The 11,535-nt window shown below is 40.9% G+C and overlaps 1 long non-coding RNA gene across 1 annotated transcript; it reads right to left on the reverse strand.

Annotated features, from left to right (window-relative positions):
- Nucleotides 1-4,671: 4,671 nt before the first annotated feature.
- Nucleotides 4,672-7,404, reverse strand: LOC125530964. The gene is made up of 3 exons (XR_007293024.1): nt 7,171-7,404; nt 6,555-6,804; nt 4,672-5,006 (listed from the first exon to the last, which is right to left on the reverse strand). It is a non-coding gene; the product is annotated as an uncharacterized LOC125530964 (long non-coding RNA).
- Nucleotides 7,405-11,535: the final 4,131 nt, after the last annotated feature.

Below are 11,535 nucleotides of genomic sequence, written 5' to 3' on the forward strand. Positions count from 1 at the left end.
ATGATGTGCTTTAGTTGGATTGACTAAAAAGATTGAAGGATCCTGTAAATGTATTAGTTTTAATTTGTTTATTTAGTTGCAGTTGCAAAAAAGATCGAACATTCCCATAAATATGATAGATCTCCTTTGCATTCACACAAAAATGTAGCCAAATGAAATCTCAACTATATATGTTTCAACCATATTATGTCAAGTTCTCATTCTTTTGATAGTTTCTGGGAGAACGGGGCAGAGGAGTGGAGGCCTGGGACGCAGCACGGGGCAGAGGAGCGATGGCGCGGCGGTTGCGCAGGGGGAATGTTTGTGAGGACGAAGCAGTACAGATTTCTAGGGGCTAATTGGTGGGATAATTAACCATGCGCTTAATGTATGTTCGGAGGGGATTTTAACACCTTCCAAAACTATTAACATTTCTTAACATTCTGTCATGTTTAACAGGTAGACTTGCTTGCCTTTTCGAGTTGGTTAGCACTCCAAATGTGATTTTAACATCTTGCTACTGTACCATGGTCGTGAAGTTATATTCAAAAGTTTGACTCTCTTCGTTAGATCTTTCATACACCTTTTCACTTTACATCTGTAAAACTAGCATAGAATGGGTACAAAATGGTTTGATGGAGAATGATATGTCATAAGAATAACAAAGCAGTATCATTTTTATCTAGAAGTGTTGCTTCTTGCAGGTATGAAGTTAAGGGATCAAATCTAGACGACTCCAAGAATCTAGACTCCTCCAAGAATTGAGGGGCGAAAAATATACTTTTCTCTTAATATTATGGTTGTACTGCAATTTGCAAGGTTTCTTGTGTCTGTGTACGAACAGATTGAATCTAATTGAAGTGACTTTGATTAATTTCCTTTTCAAAGTTACTGTTGGGCCAGCTATTGACCTCTATAAAACATTTATCTTCACTTCTCTTTTGCTCCCAGGAAATCTGGTGCAAGCCCCATTACAGTTTTATATAAAGATGTTGGAGGCAGCATCGGCAGAAAGAGACAAGTCTGCGGTAAATTTCTCCCTGATACAGTAATAGTGTTATCTATAGTCTTTGGAAAAAAAATCAACATTTACTGTTATATGAAACCTATGTTTTCTTAGCATTTTCTGGTTATCAATTGACTTATCATCCTATCTTTTTGTAAACCATGGAATTTTTGAAGTTCAAAAAAGTGTGTACATCAACTATTTCACTTCATAGTGATAAATGGATGGAGTGCTTGTGACACAGAAAACCTCTTTTGTGGATCTAACAACAAAAATATGTTTCCAGTATTTCTTTGGATATGGAAACTTTTTTGGATCGTCAGCTAGAAAATAAATTGGCACAAGCTTACTGACATAGAGTTGCAGGTCAGCGTGCGCTAAAAATATTCAAATTCAAAAGAATCTTTCTGAGATAGTTTGCGGTTCCTATTTTTTCTGGTCATGCTTTTTTGAAAATAACTCTTAGTCATGCTTGCTTTTATACTGCTTGAAAATTCAATTTTACTATTAGAAGATGATGATAAATCAGATTCATACTGGAGTTCACTTTTCTTGAACAGAAAACAGAAGGATCAGGTTGTACGTGATAGAATATATGCCTATAAAATGAAAAGGATAATAGATTCCTAAGTACTAGAAATGTCATACCATTCCACGAAGTTACTTCTTGATGTCATTCCAGAAAATAGAAGGATCAATAGAATGTTCTCGATGATCATTTTAGCTGTCCTTTTAGGTAGCAACACCAAATTGCAGGGCTTCATCTTAGTACTGATCAATAGGAGCATGTTTGAACTATTGCATAGGTAAAAATAATTTCTTCATGATTTCTCTTATGCTCCCAGGGAATCTTGTCCAAACTCCACGTCGCTGTCACCGAACAAAGTTGGAGGTGCAGTTGAAAGAGACCAGCCAGATTCTTCTTTCGGGTATTAAAAAGAAAACCTGGCTAGAGATTTCATGCCATGTCATTCCATTTATGTTTGCTTGTGTGCTTATCATATCTGATTACATGATTGGCATTTATTTCATAACTAGCATATACTTCGACACATGATATGTTTGCTTTATTTATGGACAACAAGATACATTTACTTATTGTGATCATATAAGTGAACAAACATAGCCAACGGTTAAAGTTTATATCTACTATGTATATTCTTTTTTCATTCACACATGTCTCACTGCCTTTTAAGCACTTAGTGAGAACTGGAGATTGCTCTCATTAAATGTGAACAAGATTGATGTTCTTTTTTTTTCCAAAATAGTAAATACTGTGTTCTCTTGATTGTTTTTTGATTTTTCAGCTTACCTGAATCTAAGAAGTCCGACCATCAATTAATGAGAGATTTTTGCTTCTATCATTTGTGGAACCATAGAAATGAAATACAGACCGCGCCTCAACCAATACTTCGCAATCTTTTTGCCCAAAGCAAACAGTATCATTATTTATAGATTCTAAATTAAAATATTTTCACTTGTGTGCTCAAGTAAAATTTTACTGCTTAAAGGAAAATAAACCATTTTATCACTCCTACAGTTCACAGGGAGAGAGAACAAGAAAGAAAACCTTCCACCACAATCTTGTCTTCCTACTTTTACTTACCAAGAAGAATCAACAATAAGTGAATCTTTTAAGAAAATGGATAAAAGATCATTTTCAGTTAGTAATGTACAACTCCCAACTTGTCTCTTTTACTTCTTTTTCTGTGCATGTGCACCCTGTTGAATGGTGTTGTACTTGTACACACTGGAATTGCAGGCAAAACAATGTGATGGATGGTCTAAAAGATTATCTGGATGAATTCATCTCCAGGGTAAAAGAAGCCAGGCAATGTGCATGACGTTTGATTGGAAATAATGTTACCTTGAAAATGTACGAGTGCTTTCTTGGCATTTGACATTGTAGAATCAAACATTGATGCATACCTTTGTAAATTTCTTGGGGAGAAAAGGTATAATTTGCAAGTTGCAACGTTGATCCCAAAATACATGGTGTTCACACATATCTATTTAATGTAGTTTGTGATAAATCAATGACCTCTATTTATATGGAGACAAGTTATGAAAAAAATGACATAAAACAACTTTGAACCTCTCTTGCTAGATGTAAGGGCCTGAAAACATGGTTTCGGGCCTATATGATGAATGTTACCTTGGCTGTTTTTTGTGTGTGTGTCATCTTATACTACTATCAACAACTATAAGTATACGGTGGTACGAGACATGTAGACAAGGTGTATTTGATTGAGAGTGGATTTATCTTCGAAAAGAGCATTAGCAGAGACGTACGTTGCACGTGCAAACTTACTAGTAAATTGAAGGGTGTAGTATTAATTGGATACACTGACTGACATGACAGTCTCGTGTTAATCTATGTATATGCCTGGCTCACTTCCCTCTATGCATAATCGCATACATGTCTTTACGTACCTAGTGGTTAGTTATTTTAGTCAGAAATTTAGAATTAGCAATGTTCGGGCCCATAATGATTTCACTGTTTGGCAAAGTTGGTGAGAGCACCGGGGTTGGGATTGCGGGGGTAGTATCATCACAGGATCCTTTCCGTCTAGAAAGATGCGCACTGCATGGGAGTAACTAACTGTTTTATAAGCAACTTCCTACTAATGTAGTACTAACCAAGATACGCGAAGGAATCCACTAAGGGCCTCTTTGATTAGCAAGATTCTGAGAATACAAGAATGGAAAAAAGTATAGGATTGAAGTGGCATCCATTTAACTCTAATTAGACCATGATGGCACGCTTTGCGACGCCCGTCCATGTTTGATGAAATTATCTGTTTTATTCTAAACATTTTGGCACAATAAGGATGGAATATAGGATTGTATCATTGCATATGGTTAAATAGTATGTTGTGTAAAAAAATATGTTGCGGAAAAAATTAAGTTATATTTGCATGTGTACAGTCTTTTATCCTTTTCTGAGGAAAAGTATACATCTTTTTATTCAGATAACAGCCCTGTAGATCTTCTTTATTTAATTTTTATTTTGAGAAGAGTATGTCTCTCCCAGAAAAAATAAAGAGACTGTAAAACCCATTAACCGTCGCGACTATGGCGCCTCCTCACGATGTTCATGTCATCACATGTACGACAAAAAATTGGAGACGTCTAGCGGGCGGCCGTCTGCCCGCTAGCAATCCCGAGCGGCCGTCAGAAAAGGAAATATACGGTCCCCCCTCCTATCCCAGAAAAGGATAGGTCTCCCCTAGTAGCAACAGACGCGTGTAACCCAGCAAACCACACGCTGGGCGCGGTCCCCAGACCCCAGGCCATCACGTGCACTTCCCTTCCCTCCCAAAGCTCTCACACCCACTAGCCACCAACTTCTCCACGCCCTTACCTGCCTTGCCTTCTTCTTCCCCAAGAAACAATGGTTTCCTAGGTTTGGACTCCATCCCAGAGCTGCCATGGCAGATGAATAAAAGTGGAATAATAGCGGATCTAGAACAATTTGCTGTGAAAAGAAGAAGAAGAGGGAGGACAGATCAGAACGTACCAGGTAGCACCAACAAGGGTAAAACAGGAGGTGATCCTTTTCTTCTCATATTCAAATCCCCCCTCATTGACTTTCCCTTTCCCCCTTACAAAATTTCTCTTTGCAAAATTAGCTTCTTCATAGTTGAAGAGAGCATAAACAGAGATAAAAAAATATGGAGATCTTGTACCTGTGCAATTTTAACTGATTTCCATGCAACCAAATCATGTGACAAGCCAACATTTGTAGCACTATGTGCAAAAAATGCAGAAAATGTGCAAATATATAGGAGAGCGCATAGAGAGTCTTATTTCACACATAAAACAGCAGGACATATGTCCATGTACCAAAAAAAGAAATGTATTTTGTAGGTACTATGAAAACATAGCTACAAACTAGACAATAATCTGGTTTGTTGTTTTTTTCGTTTGATCTTTCCACACAGTAGTATATGTGACTTTGTAGCTGAGAATGATGTGCACAAATCTAGAGCAGCTCCTTTACTCCCATAACCTGCAAAACCTGCACATGATGCAAAAAAGAAGCCTGAGAAAAATGAACCAACTCTGGATTGCATCTATGCAACTTAACCAGTACAAGTGTGCAATTGATAACACTCCCATGTCCGTCTACTTGTGGGGTTTGAATTTCAGTAATTGGCATCTTCAAGTCATATAAAATTTGAAGATGCCAACTCATATAATTTCAAATTCATTTCCATTTAGCTAAAAAAAATTGTATGCAAAATTCCAGAAAAAACTTATGCTGAATGTTGTGCAACTACATCAACTATTTTGTGCAACTGCAAGTACTCCTGGATGCAATTCATGTTGCATGTGTTGTGCAACTATGTAATGAATTTTGAGCTGATGAACATGATGAATTTAGCATGCCTGAACACAAGAAATGGAAAAATAGTGAATTTTAAAAGATTGTAATCTTCCAAATAAGTAGTGCAACTACATTCAAGTGCATGCGCAAACCTAGAAAATCATATGCATGAGAACACATGAGGATGCCAACTACTAAATGATTCTTGTGCAACTAAGGGAGTTGAAGATGCCAACTCATTTGGCATTTTTGTGCAACTATTAGAAAAAGTTGGGGATGCCAATGCAACTCTTGATTGGTTCTTTTGCAACTAAAATAGTTGAGGATGACGACTCATGTGATATTGTTCTGGAACTATTTAAAAAGTTGAGACTGCCAACTCCCAAATGGTTCTGGTGCAACGATGAAAGTTGAGGAAGCCAATTCATATGATACTGTTGTGCAACTATTTGAAAAGTTGAGGATACCAACTCCTAATTGATTGTTCTGCAAATATAAAAGTTCAGGATGCATCTACAAAAGTTGATGATACTTCTCCTTCACTAGGAGCTGCATCTCCTTTTACAACCACTTTTGTTAATGTAAAAAGGCGAACGAACAAAGTAGTCGAACCAAACAAATATTAAAAAGAAAAAAAACAAGGACAACAATTGGTATAAAAAAACACCTACAGAACCATGCACGCACGCACGCACGCTGCTTGAACATGGTTTATACAGGGTATCTATCTGAATACCATTGGTTGTGCAACTGGTTAGCCATCACTGTGCAACTTCATAAGTTGGCTAGCCAACTGAGATATGTATATGTGTCATCCAACTACGTTTGCATTTTGCATTCCTATGCAATTATTACAACAAACTAACCAACTGGTTACTTATATGCATGCAACTTACATGTAATGAAGCTCTATGGAGAGCATCATGTTTAACGAGACAATTCCAGTCTAGGCAAGAATAGATGGATCAAAATAGGATGCTGAACCATCCCAATAGCAACAAAATTAGAACAGCTCACCGTGAAAACCCAACTCAAACCCACCACTAAAATCCTAATCGTCGTACAAACCCACCACTAATCCGAAGAATAAGTGATAAGTAAATACCACTTGCAACACGATAACTAGAGTAGTGATGTGATTAGTTGCGGTAGTATCAATTAATTAATAACTACTCTAAAAAAATATTAATTGGCAAAATTTGGATGGCATAGTAGTGTTGTAGTGGCTGCTTAATTTACCTTTGGAGCAATGTACGCATGGCAGTGGGTCCCCAACTGAAGCTAACTCTTTTTCTGGTGTGGCTTTCTGCACTGCTCTCCAGAGAAACTTCTACGGTGGCAGATTAAATCTCATCTGATGACAGTTTGTTTATCTTCAGAAAATTTTCTGAGCTTGGCCACCGCTCTCCATGAGAAATGGCAGCATCCTCTTGTATCTAAATGAACTCGGATGATGAACAAACTTTGACCTCGGGCAACGGGTAGGACACTGAAACAAGAAAAATCACAGATTATCTCACTACTATGCAGGAAATGTAGTCAATCCCGTTGAATTTGCAGACGCAAACAAGAGATATAGTAGCATCAAAGAAACATGATCTGGGCCGACAATTCCAGCGAATCCTCACGCGCTGGGCCAACCAAGAGCTGTACGCGAGGTGCAAATCATGATATTTGACCAGCTTTTATCAGCCATGCGATGCCACCACCACGTGAGCCATGCGTGCACACAGATCTACCACACGGGTGTGACCCTGAGGCCCGGATCTCGCGAATCCAGCCGCTGGACTGCAAATTCCATGCCCGGATAGATATCGTAGAGAGAATAGGATGAGTCACGGGTGGAGTCACTTACCGTCGGGTTCAACCTCGAGGTGTTCCTGTGGGGGAGGAAGTGGCGGCGTGCGGCACGGATGAGCGGAGAGTGCTGGGGGTCGGAATCCGGTGAGGATGCATAGGGGAGCCCGTGGCTTCCATACGCCGACGGCGGGGGTTGGTGGAAGGGAGAGGTGGGGATGAAGGAAGAGGACTAGATGTAGAAGGAGAGAAAACTGGGACAGTCGCCCACCGGTCAATTGTTGGCTGTCCCCACTACTCTCGCTACCTCGCACGCGCCTGCAAATCAATCAGCGCATCCAACGGTTCACGTGCGGCCGCTCGGAGAGCCGGGATGGCGCACACGCACTTTTAAGAATTTGGGCAAAAAATTTAGATCGAACTAGCGAACGGCTTGGCAGGAGCCCCATCCCCATCCCTTCCTTGTTACTTCGTTCAGAAGAAAGAAAAGGACAGGCACCTACGCCTCAACTCTGGCACGCACCCTTCCCTTCCCTCATTATTTCCCATGCCAAATCCCCGGCCAGTTCCCCACTCGCCGCCGCCTCGCCCTCCTCTCCTCACTCCTCCTCCCTTGAGCCCTCATCGTCGACCCGCGACGCCATAGCCTCCCCTCGCCCGCCCTCCTGCTGCTTCCCGGTGATTCGGGTGGCGGAGGTGGAGGTGTGGTGGTCGATGGGAAGGGGAGCTACAGCTGGGTCGGGAGGATGACGACGTCGACAATTGGCAGCTGAAGTTGTATGGCAAGGATGTCGGTTTTGTTTCAGCAGCGGAGGAGGAAGAGGATGCAGATGGCTTTCGGTGCGAAGCGCGCAGCGATCGATGTTGTTCTACCCGGCGCTGATCTATAATGTCGTCAGGAACCAATTTGAGTCTCACTTCCACTGGTGAGATCACGTCGACAAGGTTGGGAATTTTATATCTCTTTTGATTTTGGTTGTTTTGATTCATCCCGTGTCGGCTAAGCCGAGGGAGAGGGGGAGGACCACCACGCCGGTCAGGGAAGGAGGGGGTAGGAGTTGATGCCAGCAAGGGAGGCGGCTCAGCACCGCCGACTCTCCATCGTCATCCTTTGTTTCCCAGCTATAGCCGGCTCCAACCCCTGCTATATTGTGGTGATTTGGAAGCAAGGAGAGAAGGCATCGTTTCTCCCTACATCCGGCATCCACGCGGCCAGATCGATGGTACTAAACTCTGTATGAGCTCCTCTATGACCCGATTTCTTACACTGCTGGTTTTCTCATACGGGTATTAGCATTTGATTGATGAATATCTCAGTTTTACTAAATAATCTTGCCTTACCCATACTAGAGGTCTGGAGCTGATTTGTTCTTTCATGTTTACTTATTTTTCCTACTATTCTTGTCCAGCTCGGAGGTTTGATAGGCATGCTGTCTTCTCATGACTGAAGTTGGCTTCCTTCAAGAGATAATATGGAGTGAATTATTTTGACAATAAAACCTTCAGATTTCTGAAAAGTGAGGTTAATTGTAAGCAAGCATTGCTCTTATCATGTTTAAGAAAGGAGATCAATTCAGTCTTCTTTCTTCTCTGTTTCCCTTTTACATATTCCTCTTCTTTGATCACTCTAGTAGGTGTTGATTTGTACTATCTTTTCTTCTTGCCTTATACAATGTGTGAATCATAAATTTCTAACCCGTATGTACGTATGCACGCTAGTGATTCATTTGTGTAGTACAAATGACATATTCAGCACAACCTGGGATGTCATGGCAGGACAATCTTGCAATTTCACCTTCCATTTGATTTTCTGCTCTAAGAACTAAGATAAAGTAATATTAGCTAGACTATGCTACTTCCTCCAATACCAGTATAATGATTGGCATGTGTGTATTGCAGATATGACACATACCTGTTTGGAAATGGAGACAGTTTCATGTTGTTATCTGTGTTAATTGCTACCTCTTGAGCACTGCGTTGGTTTTCCCTTGAAGAGGAAAGGGTGATGTAGTAAAGTAGCGTAAATATTTCCCTCAGTTTTTGAGAACCAAGGTATCCAACACACCAGCAAACAAGAAACGGTCAAAAGAGGCAAATTGGGAAGAGAGAAGGGGAACGGAAAAGAGAGGGCAAATAAAACGGCAAGGGTGAAGTGGGGGAGAGGAAAACGAGAGGCAAATGGCAAATAATGTAATGCAAAGGATAAGCGTTGTGATGGGTACTTGGTATGTTTTGACTTGGCGTAGATCTCCCCATCAACGGCGCCAGAAATCCTTCTTGCTACCTCTTGAGCACTACGTTGGTTTTCCCTTGAAGAGGAAAGGGTGATGTAGTAAAGTAGCGTAAATATTTCCCTCAGTTTTTGAGAACCAAGGTATCAATCCAGTAGGAGACTACGCGCAAATTCCTCGTAACTGCACAAACAAATAAGAACCTTGCAACCAACGCGATAAAGGGGTTGTCAATCCCTTCACAGTCACTTACGAGAGTGAGATCTGATAGAGATAATAATAATAAGATAAATATTTTTGGTATTCTTATGATATAGATTGGAATATAAAGATTGCAAAAATAAACGGCGCCAGAAATAGCTAGTTGATGGGAGATTAATATGATGGAAAATAGACCCGGGGCCCATAGGTTTCACTAGTGTCTTCTCCCAATATAGCATAAGTATTACAGTGGGTGAACAAATTACTATCGAGAAATTGATAGAAAAGCGAATAATTATGAGAATATCTAGGCATGATCATGTATATAGGCATCACGTCCGTGACAAGTAGACCGACTCCTGCCTGCATCTACTACTATTACTCCACACATCGATCGCTATCCAGCATGCATCTAGAGTATTAAGTTCATAAGACCATAGTAACGCCTTAAGCAAGATGACATGAAGTAGAGGGATAAACTCATGCAATATGATATAAACCCCATCTTTTTATCCTCGATGGCAACAATACAATACGTGTCGTTTCCCTTTCTGTCACTGGGATCGAGCACCGCAAGATTGAACCCAAAGCTAAGCACTTCTCCCATTGCAAGAAAGATCAATATAGTAGGCCAAACCAAACTGATAATTCGAAGAGACTTACAAAGATAAACCAATCATACATAAAAGAATTCAGAGAATATTCAAATATTGTTCATAGATAGACTTTATCATAAACCCACAATTCATCGGATCTCGACACACACACCGCAAAAGAAGATTACATCGAATAGGTCTTCAAGAGAATCGAGGAGAACTTTGTATTGAGATCCAAAGAGAGAGAAGAAGCCATCTAGCTACTAGCTATGGACCCGAAGGTCTGAAGTAAACTGCTCACACATCACCGAAGAGGCCAGGATCAATGCCCCCTCCGGCGAAGCTCCGGAAAAGGCCCCAAGATGAGATATCTTGGGTACAGAAGGTTGCGGCGATGGAATTAGGTTTTCGTGGTGCTCCTGGATGTTTGCGGGGTACGTGGATATATATAGGAGGAAGAAGTAGGTCGGTGGAGCAACGAGGGGCCTACGAGGGTGGAGGCCGTGCCCAGGGGGTAGGCGCGCCCCTACCTCATGGCCCCTCGATTGTTTCTTGATGCCCTCTCCAAGTCTCTTGGTTCACGTTCGTTGAGAAAATCATGTTCCCGTAGGTTACATTCCGTTTGATATTCCTTTTCGGTGAATCACTGAAATAGGCAAAAAAACAACAATATGGGCTGGGCCTCCGGTTAATAGTTTAGTCCCAAAAATAATATAAAATTGTAAAAATAAGCCCATTAACGTTGAAAATAGATAATATAATAGCATGGAGCAATCAAAAATTATAGATACGTTGGAGACGTATCAGCCCCCTGTCTCATGGGCCCCGTGGCAGGCCTCCGGTGCCCATCTTCTTCTATATGAAGTCTTTCGTCCGAGAAAAAATCATAAGCAAGCTCACCGGACGAAACGCCGCCGCAACGAGGTGGAACCTTGGCAGAACCAATCTAGGGCTCCGGCGGAGCTGTTCTGCTGGGGAAACATCCCTCTGGGAGGGGGAAATCATCACCATCGTCATCACCATCGATCCTCTCATCGGGAGGGGGTCAATATCCATCAATATCTTCACTAGCACCATCTCATTTCAAACCCTAGTTCATCTCTTGTATTCAATCTTTGTCTCAAAACCGCAGATTGGTACTTGTGGGTTACTAGTAGTGTTGATTACTCCTTGTAGTTGATGCTAGTTGGTTTATTTGGTGGAAGATCATATGTTCAAATCCTTTATGCATATTAATACCCCTCTTATTATGAACATGGATATGATTTGTGAGTAGTTACGTTTGTTCCTGAGGACATGGGAGAAGTCTTGCTATAAGTAGTCATGTGAATTTGGTATTCGTTCGATATTTTGATGAGATGTATGTTGTCTCTCCTCTAGTGGTGTCATGTGAAC

This window comes from Triticum urartu, unplaced genomic scaffold, assembly GCF_003073215.2.
Source record: "Triticum urartu cultivar G1812 unplaced genomic scaffold, Tu2.1 TuUngrouped_contig_6685, whole genome shotgun sequence".
NCBI lineage: Eukaryota > Viridiplantae > Streptophyta > Magnoliopsida > Poales > Poaceae > Triticum > Triticum urartu.